Below are 10,736 nucleotides of genomic sequence, written 5' to 3'. Positions count from 1 at the left end.
AGTTAAAAATCTAAATACAAGATTTACTGTGTATTTTCTAGGACTTTTGTAACAACATACTGGGAGGTTATGAAACTTTAGCTCTTGTTTCAAGTAATTTAGCTATTTTTAAATTACCATATATATATGGAGAATTCACAAAAAAAACAAAAGACGAAGACAGGTGGTGTAGAAAACAAATGGATGTATTAGTTTAACGGTCAGGAATTGAAAAAGTCTTTAACGTTCCGAGCCTATGCTCTTCCACAGAAAGGAACACAGAAAGAAACAAGGAGAGAAAAGAAATGTGTGTAGTGGTTAGTGATATATATATACATATATATATATAACATAGGTTTCTGCAGTTTCTATCAACCAAATGTCAGTCACAAGGTACCAATCAACATGAAGCCATAATAGAAGACACATACCCAAGATATCACACAATGGGATTAAACACATTCATGCATATACATACACAGACACACGTGCATTCATACACACACACACACACACTTATGGTGAAAGCTATTGTTCAGAGCAACAGCCAATGCCCATAACCTTATTTAATCAATTAAATGCGAGACAGTTATGCAATACACTGCAGTAGTCATTAATTTGATGAGTACAGAATAGACATGTTATTAGGTCAACGATTCTATTATGGCAATATATGGAGGCCTTTCTGTGCGATTCAATACGACAAGTTTTAAATGGACAAATAATCTGGAGTTTAATAAAGTTTGAACAATGCGTAGAATGAACTGAAGGTGAAATATAGATTTTTATCATGCAATTAGTGAAAAACCTATAATTGAGGTGTGTAGCAACCAATGTCAGCCTCAACAGGAATAATATTATAAACAAGGTAAAAATATAAAGCATAATTAGGAAGAGAACAATTAGAGATGAAAGGAAATGTGCCTATTTGAAAGAGACAAGTGAGATAAAGATAGATAAATCTTGGTATTGATTGAGCAAAGAAACAGAGAGTCTTCTTGTAGCTACCCCAGTCAAAAGCTTAATCAAAAAAAGTATCTTATCTGTGAGGTTCAAATTAAGAAGACTGAAAATGTGACTCAAAGGACATTGGCATCAAACTGCTTACCAGAATCATTACATATACTTTCCCATAAAAATATCATGCTTACACTTCGTTGGATTCTGTGACAAAAATATGGATATCATGTTTTTCAAAATGTTATGCATAAGAGAAATATTAAAGGAATGAAGTATACAATTAGATCATGTTTCTGTTTAGCCTCTAGTCAACCTTGGTTGAACAATGTCGTTGGTGACGGGGCTTTCCAGGTGTGACATACCCATGGTTTGTATATTTAAGACAAAAGTATCCAATGTGCCATTCTACTTTTAAAACAGTCATGTATGCGAGGCAGATTCATTCTAGGTGTTGAGAGGTTAATGTATGAAAGGGGAACAGAAACAAGTTTGGTGTTATAGATGAGATACATGGTGTTATTTGAGGAAAATTTGACTGTTATTTCTAGCAGGTTGAGAAATAATGTAGATGTTACCTTATTGGATAGTACTGAAGTAAATAACTCAACATGATGGCAGTTAATAAAGAAATATCTGTTTCAGAATTGTGATTGAAATATCAAGAGACCACAGCATTTCTCAAAAGCAATCTAAAATAATTGGTAATTTGGAGTTGTTAAGAATGCAGAAGCAGAAGGACAAATGCTGTACCATTAACAGTCAAAGTATTCCCATTCTATCTCACATATCAACAAATTAAAGCAAGCATCAACAGAATACCACACCGCATCACTCTTCTTTCTGGCTATGAGCCTTTTTTTATGATAGGGTAAAATGAACACTGTTCTACTCTTTGCAGTTTTCTCTTTAAAAACACTAAACATTGCAAAATGTTTTGGTTTGAGTTTTACCAATTCTGACAAACGGTAATAATGATATTAAAATTAAAAATGATATTATTATTATTATCCTGTGCTAGTGGCATGTAAAAAGCACCATTCAAGTGTGATTGATGCCAGTACTGCCTGACTGGCCCTCGTACTGGTGGCACATAAAAAGCACCTACTACACTCTCAGAGTGGTTGGCATCAGGAAGGGCATCCCGCTGTAGAAACTCTGCCAGATCAGATTGGAGCCTGGTGCAGCCTTCTGGCTTGCCAGCCCTCAATCAAACTGTCCAACCCATGGCAGCATGGAAAGTGGACATTAAACGACGACGATGATGATGATGATGATGAGTAATAATAATAATAATCCTTTCTACTAAAGGCACAAGGCCTGAAACATTGGGGGAGGAGGACTAGTCGATCACGTCAACCCCTGTGTTTCACTGGTACTTCATTTATTGACCCCTGAAAGGACACAGGACAAAGGTGACCTCGGCGGAATTTGAAGTCAGAACATGTTACTGGCACAGGAGCCAGACAGGCAGCACTGGCATCGGCTACGTTCGGATGGTGCTTTTTACCTACCACTAGCACGGGAAACCAGACAGGCAGCACTGGCAATGACCTACGCATGAAAGGTGCTTATTGCATGCCACTAGCACAGGAGCCAGTCAGACAGCACTGACATCAGCCTCATTTAATTCTAGTTGTCAAACAGAGCAAAGTTTTGATAGGAACAGGACAAGGCTAGCTATTTTAGAAGGAGCAAGTGAGTTGATTACATCGGCCCCAGTACTTAACTGGTACTTTAGTTCATCAACCTTGAAAAAAAACGAAAGGCAAAGTTGAGCAGAATGACATTTGAACTCAGAACATGAAGAGTTGCAAGAAATGTTAGTAAGCTTGTCTAGCAATGCTAACAACTCTGTCAGCTCACCACCTTCTTAATCATCTTTTCTACACTAGGCACAAGGCCAGAAAGTTCAGGGGTGAGGGCTAATTAACCCCAGTGCATAACTGGTACTTATTTCATCGACCCCGAAAGGATGAAAGGCAAAGTTGATCTCAGCAGAAATTGAACTCAGAACGTAAGGACAAACGAAATGCCACGAACCATTTTGTCCGGCATACTAACAATTCTGCTAGCTCCACCACCTTTCTTCACCTTATTAATAATAATAACAACAATAATTAATAATGGTTTCAAATTTTGGCACAAGGCCAACAATTTTGGGGAGGGAATAAGTTGATTATATTGACCCCCAGTGCTCAACTGGGATTTATTTTACTGGCCCTGAAAGGTTGAAAGATAAAATCAACCTTGGCAGAATTTGAACTCAGAAAATAAAGACAAATGAAAAGCTGCTAAGCACTTTGACTGGCTTGCTAACAATTCTGCCAACTTGTCACCTTAACAAGAACAACAATGATGATAATAATAATAATAATAATAATAATAATAATAATAATAATAGTATTGATATGAGATCACTATGTCATGCACAATGGTTTTCGTTCATGTGCCTAGTGTACCCTTATCAGATGGGTAGTCATGATGGGTATACTGGGCTTTGTATATTTTACTCCAGTGTCACTTTGATGGCATGCAATGCTCTCTCACTCAATAATAATAATAATAATTTCATTTATTTGCCACAAGGGCGAAGGATGGGGGGGGGGACAATACAGAGACAGACATAAAGTATGGGGGTTTAAATATAATAATGAAATGATAAAAAAAAAGTACATATGGTATATACTGGAAAAGAAGAGACACAATAATAGTAATAATAATAATAATAATCCTTTCTACTATAGGCACAAGGCCTGAAATTTTGGGGAGGGGACTAGTCGATTATATCAACCCTAGTGTTTCACTGGTACTTAATTTATCGACCCCAAAAGGACGAAAGGCAAAGTCAACCTCGGTGGAATTTAATAATAATAATAATAATAATAAACAACATGGCTGAAAAAGATTGGTGCATGTGTGAAGCTACAACACCTACAAAAATCTACATTGCTTGGAACTGCAAAAATTCTTCACAGGGTTCTTGAAGCATGACCAGGAAGCAAGTGTCACCTTGGTCTGCTGGCTGTGGACAGCTGACACTTTCCATCATACCCAGCAAAATAAGCTGTGAGTTTTCATACAACTGTAATGATAATAACAAACTCACTCTTATAATATCACTGGATTTTGTATTACTGAACCTAAAGAATTTGAACCAGACTATAAAGAGATAAATATTCTTACACTATTTAAATCTTCACTCTTTTCCATTTGCCAATTCACTTCTCAAAATAAATATTTGTAAGAATCTGCTATAATAACAACAAACCCCACTAGAAGAAAGAAAAAATTTCAAGATATTTCTGCCTTTGAAAAGAATCCTTGGAAAAAATGCAGCAAGATTTTTCTACAATTGTGTGTATTGGGAACAGATTGTAAACTTAGTTTGAAGATAATAGCAATTTCTTATGTGAGCAATCAAGGAAGTAGAGTTAAGGATCTTGTCTATACTCATAACAAACGCCTGCAGCACTACTACTTATATTCATGATACAGGTTAATGATGATGATGATAATGCTTGTGGTAATAATGGTAGCAGCAGCAATAGTTGTAGCAGAATTATAAACAGTGTCCCAGAACTCATATGCAGACTTACTGCTAGCAGTAATAATAGCTTAACCCCTTTTACAGAATCATACGAAAACAGATGTTGCTAAGAAGGAAATCCACTTCTTAACTTCTTTCGATATTTTTTTCCTTTAAATTGGGTTTTTGAGTTTGAAGTCTGACGCGTTGGGGAAACGGGAGGTTGTTACATTCATAGTCATTTCAATATCGTTAATTAATGGAAAAGATAATTGAAATTATCTCAAAAATCTCGGTGTTACTAATTCTTGAAGAGTTACTTCCCTTCAATAGGTGATTTAATTAGTTCAACATATGTATTTGGACGAGGTAAGAAATATAGCAACATGTTTCAGAGAGGTGAGTACGATCGACTGAATCAATACTATAATGTTATTAGTACTTATAATGGAATGATTAAAGTTGACGTAGGTGTGATTTGAAATCAGAAGCAATGAATTACAAAACGAAGTGTGTAGTTTCTTAATACACAAAACCCAATTTCTGTTTGTTTTTCTGAAATTATTTGTTGTTTGAAAAAAGGAAACTTACTTCTTATATTCTTTTGTTATCTCCACGGAATTAAACAGAGGGGAATTTTAAAGGATATCGATATGCTTAATAACAACTTTTGAAGTGTTGTAAGTCAATAGGGATCTTTTGTCAGGAAGATTTCCAAATTTTATAGGAAGAAGATTATGGGAAGATTTTAATTTAGAAATAGAAAGTTACATAATTAGCTAATGTAATCAATATATAGATATTATGATGTTACTTTTGTTGTCAAACTAATTGTTGTTGCAATCTCTGCAATTACTGGGACAATCCTCAATGAGATTGTAAACTTTATTCAATTCAAAAGACTTCAGGTATTCATAGCTTCACATAAGTTGATTTTATTTACTCTGCTAATTAGGAACAGAGTGAGACGAGGAGAAAAATATCTTTAGTCATCAGCTACCGTTCTTACATCTTTTACTTTAAATAAGTCAATATCTTGGGTGTATTTTTGAAAACACTATAGATACATCTAGATATAGTGGCTTTCATTATCAAAATTGGCGACAATAAACAATTATGGGAAATAAAAAATGTTGTAATATAACATGAACAGTATGCTGGGAAAGTAAGAAAACAAAAAGAAAAAAATCAAATATCTTAATTAGTGTAATAACACATGGCAAAATAATTGAATAGGAGGAGCACTGCTAAACCCATATGGTTACCAAGTGAGATAGAAAGAATTGTAACCGTGTTAGAGCAGAGCTAGTTGCTAACACAATTGTATCACAGGTGTTACCTCTTTCAAATTCTCAAAACAGCAGCAGCTAAATGAGTCCCAACCTTTTAGTTCCTCATCACCAGTTCCATCTGATAATAAGATATTTCATTATTTTTGTTCATGTCCCAAGGAAGTTTGGTTATACTTGTTACTTGTTCTTTTTTCTGGAGAGAAACTGTCACATGTCTGTACATGGAAATACAACAGTCCCAATGAAACATTTTTATTTCATATTAACAAAGTTCTCATCCTTCTGCAGGTGTGAATTATAAGGAGAAGATAAGTGCCTTTGCTAGGCTTTGAGAAAAATGCCATTGTTTTATACCACTAAGTGATAGCTCATCCAGGGATAGGTGATGGAATTAATGTTATCATAATAAACCAATAGTCATATTGAAGGTAGCAATATAAAAGTGATACACTACATAGCATATTAAGATAAGTAACTACAAGGACTACAATTAAATAAGTGTTAGATAGGTTCTCAAAGTGGGTGCTACTGCCTCCTGGTGGGCGTTGAGACTGTCCAGGTGGGCGCTGGTGCCTAAGAGGATGGTGGGGTGCAGTAGAGAAAAAGGAGGCATTGGGAGGAAGGCAGTAGATTGGGGGACACTATGAACTTTTTATAATATTATTATAGTATTGTATACAAATTATATAATATTTTATTAAATATCAAATGATTCATAATATATATAAATTAGTAGAATATAAAATATTTATTTATACATTAAAATAGGGGTGGGGGCGCTGGGGGCCAGGAGTTGGGCAGTGGCCCAAAAAGTTAGAGAACCTCTGGTATAGTATGACAGTTCTAAAGAGGATTCCATGGAAATATGCACTAAAATATCTTCACAATACTATCATAGTAATAACTTTATAGTAACATCTGTGATTGGTGTATGAACTATTATTAAACTACACTCTTTATTGGTAACAAAAATATTTTGACAGATTTTTATGTTCAGGTAATGAGATTGTTTTATAATAGCTAACTTTCAGGTGTGGCAATTATTAAAAGTGGAGTTCAGATTTATGATGGAGAGATAAAGCACGTTTACAGCAATATCAATTTTCTGCTCATATTTGAAGCACCAATAATAAATTAAGGACAGTATGGTAGTTAATTAAATTACTTGTAGCAGCTGCTTTCATATATGACAGTGTTAAATGTTATCTTTGTGTTTCTGATAATAGATTCAGCATCCTTAGGGACTGACACTGAATGATATTGCTCTCACTGAAATGTTAAGAACTTGAAGGTGGCTGCATGGTAAAAAGGCTGCTTCTCAACCCCATAGTTTCAGGTTCAGTCCCACTGCATGGCACCTTGGTCACATCTCTTCTGATATTATCTCAGGCAGAGAAAAACCTTGTGAGTAGATATAGTAGACAGAAACTGAAAGAAGCTCATCATATATATATGTGTGTGTGTGTGTTTCATTGTATCCACCACCACCACCACCACTTGACAACTGGTGTTGGTGTGTTTATGTCCCTGTAACTTAGTGGTCAAGCAAAAGAGACTGATAGAATAAGTACCAGGCTTAAACAAAGAAACAAAAAGGTACTGGTATCAATTCATTTGACTAAAAATTCTTCAAGGTGCTGCCCCAGCATGGCCACAGTCTAATGACTGAAGCAAGTAGAAGAAAAATAACAGAAGAGATATGTCCACCATCAATTTAGCTTAATAGGGATATCTTCTTTCAGGGGCAGAAAGCCTGAAAATTTGGGGTTTGGGGTTTGGGTTCTGTCGATTAAATCAACTCAAGAGTTGACTGGTCCCTCATTTTATCAACTCTGAAAAGATATAAAGCAAAACTGGCCTTGGCTAGATTTGAACTCAGAAACTAAAGGTCCAAAAAAAAAAATATTTTATCGAACAATAACTCTTCTGCCCATCAACTGCTGCTTTATATCTATTTCTTTATTGCCCACAGATGGCTAGACATAGAGGGGACAAACAAGGACAGACAAAGGGATTAAGTCGATTACATCAACCCCCAGTGCATAACTGGTACTTATTTAATTGACCCGAAAGGATGAAAGGCAAAGTCGACCTCGGTGGATTTTGAGCTCAGAACGTAACGGCAGATGAAATACCGCTAAGCATTTCGCCCGGCGTGCTAACGCTTCTGCCAGCTCACTGCCCTCTGCTTTATATTGGCCGATAAAAGTTGTTGCTTATCCTCAGATCAGGTCTCATTGATTAAACCTATAATCAAAGCCATTCTAATTGTGGCCATCCTGTATTTTCTTCAGACACAGTGCATCCACTACTTCCTTATCTTACATGTCTTCTACTAAGATGATATAATGTAATTTGAAGGATACTGACTGCTATTTCTAGCAGGCTGAGATTCCCTCATTGAACAATATAGTGGACGATATTTTATTCATGCGCCCTTTTAAAGCCTAGCCAGGCTCATGGGCCCGGTTTCTTTGGCATATGTGTCCCCCCCCACCAGCTGGATGGGACGCCTCGTGGAGCTTTAGGAGTTTTCGCTCAATAAACACACACAACGCCCAGTCTGGGAATCGAAACTGCGATCCTCCGACCGCGAGTCCGCTGCCCTAACCACTGGGCCATTGCGAGTGGACGATATAGTCCTAGATAAACTGTCTGATGAAAAGAAGAGAGATTCCCACCTGGAGCACTTATGATCATATGCAGGCTGAGTCAGGACTGACCTTGGGCTAAACAATCAGTTATTTTCAAGCTACAAAAAATGAACACCCTAAAATACACCTTTACAATCTTCAGGGAGTTAGAATGGGTGTCAGTCTCTCAGAATACACCTGTGATATACCTTTTTGATATACAATATGATACCGGTATGTGTGTGTGTATAACTATATAAACTATTGGTTGATTATACTGCTGCTATGCAGTGATACCTGAATGCTATTATATAGAAATATGACTGGCTTTTTGTAATAAATATCTTTTCATGGTCACTGAATCTAGCAACATTTGGTCATTCATGTGTAGTATAGAAGAAGAAAAAAAAAAAGCCAAGCCATCAGCATAGAGAGTTACAGGAAGTCATATTTGCAGCTGAAAAACCATAAGTAAACAAACAGAAGTTATATATATCTCATGAATTGTATAATGTAGTCTGCAGCTGTTTCATCTCAAAACAGATCTCACACAAAATAGTGTCATTGCTACAACTTCATAAGTTACAGATTCATCTTGGTTTTTGAATCTTTTGTGGGTTTTTTTTTTTTTAACATTAGAGAATTGAGACTCAGGAAAACAAAACAAAAAAAAAACCTTCATAATTAATAAGTGCAGAACAATAGTTCACAACCTTTTGTAGTTCGGTGCTCCCTTTTACTGAGTTGTCATTTTACATACCACCTCGTGTTGTGTGCAAAATAAAGAGATTAATTAATTCCAAACAATTAAGAGGTAATTTTGTGCAGTGATACATTACCCATATTAAGTACTCCACCTTTTATCTGTTACTTGTTTCAGTTATTTAACTGTGGCCATGCTGGGGCACTGCCTTGAAGAATATTTAGTCAAATGCATCAACCTCAGCACATTTAAAAAAAAAATCTGGTACTTATTCTATTAATCTCTTTTGCCAAACTACTAAGTTAGTGAACATAAATGTACTAACACTAGTTGTCAAGTGGTAGTGGGGGACAAACACACACACACACACATATATATACATACATACATACATACACACACAAACATATGCACATGACAGGTTTCTTTCAGTTTCTGTTTACCAAATCCACTCACAAGGTTTTGGTCAGCCTGAGGCTTTAGTTGAAGACACTCACCCAAAGTGCCATGCAGTGGGACTGAACCCAGAACCATGTGGTTAGGAAGCAAAACTTCTTACCACATACAGCCACAAATGAAATAAAGTTGATGCAGTAATACAAAACACATCTTTTGCTTTGATTTTAATAAATAACATCCTTTCAAAACCATATATTTTTTGATTGAAGTACATATGATCGACTAACCTCATTCCTAAAATTTCAGGCCTTGTGCCTATTTTAGAAACCATTGTTGCTATTATTATTATTATTATTATTATTATTTGAAGATGTGTTTAAAATATAAGTATTGTACTTGGTTTAAATATTTTATTTCTAAAAACATCATAACCCCTTTAAACTTTCAATAGCCCCTTGACAATTGCTGGGCCCTCTATGGGCTCACAATGCTCCAAGAGAATGCTACCACTCAGGCTTAAAACGACTGATATTAAATCACTATTCTTGAATATTTTCAAATCCAGTTTGAAATTGATAGAAAATGACATGACTACAATTTTGACAAGGACACAGTTAAACTAGGACTTGCATGAATTATTATTTATAAAATATTACACGTCTTGAATGCCACAACAATGCAGTGTGGACTATAATAACTGTGATAATTTAATCATAGTCTGATATAATATTTCGGAATATAAAAATTCCTTCTTCAGATATCACTAGGAATTGATCGAGTCACTGCTGTAATCAGTTTTCCAACAGTTACTGAATTTTTTTTTTTGTTTGGAATTGTCTCTGCAGTGGTCTCACGAAGTTCCTTCCAGAATTCCTCATGAGAAGTGCATGAGGGCAGCCATGTCTCAAGCTTGTGTGTGTTGGCATATTCGCAGATTTTCTTCTACTTAATTTTACATCATACTCATGCATGTGCGTGCGCGCACACACACACACACACACACAGAGCCTCTTATAAGTTCCATAAATGTTTGTGAAATGAGTTTAATGAAAGCAGAAAGTTAGAAAGTTCAACATTATAGAAGAATATCAGGAATATGATCATCTGAAAGTGTTTTGTGAATCTTAAATGTATTCTATATTGGAATTATAAGGCAAACTAACGAGAATTTTAAGTAATTTGTGTTGCATGGGTGACTGTATACAAGAGTGAAAGATATATATATATATATATATATATATATA

The 10,736-nt window shown here is 35.5% G+C and overlaps 1 protein-coding gene and 1 long non-coding RNA gene across 16 annotated transcripts in view; one reads left to right on the top strand and one right to left on the bottom strand.

Moving 5' to 3' along the window:
* LOC106875208 (dual specificity calcium/calmodulin-dependent 3',5'-cyclic nucleotide phosphodiesterase 1A) overlaps positions 1-10,736 on the bottom strand; it is a 1,568,460-nt gene that overhangs the window by 212,297 nt on the left and 1,345,427 nt on the right. The gene's annotated exons all lie outside the window — the stretch shown is intronic.
* Positions 3,944-10,736, top strand: part of LOC128249526 (uncharacterized) — a 79,357-nt gene continuing 72,564 nt past the window's right edge. Inside the window, exon 1 of the long non-coding RNA XR_008265660.1 lies at positions 3,944-4,864. This is a non-coding gene — a long non-coding RNA (uncharacterized LOC128249526). The remainder of the gene's footprint in view (positions 4,865-10,736) is intronic.

Source organism: Octopus bimaculoides, chromosome 1 (assembly GCF_001194135.2).
Source record: "Octopus bimaculoides isolate UCB-OBI-ISO-001 chromosome 1, ASM119413v2, whole genome shotgun sequence".
Classification (NCBI taxonomy): domain Eukaryota; kingdom Metazoa; phylum Mollusca; class Cephalopoda; order Octopoda; family Octopodidae; genus Octopus; species Octopus bimaculoides.
Note: the sequence above shows the minus strand (reverse complement) of the source record. Positions and strands in the feature narration are given on the sequence as shown.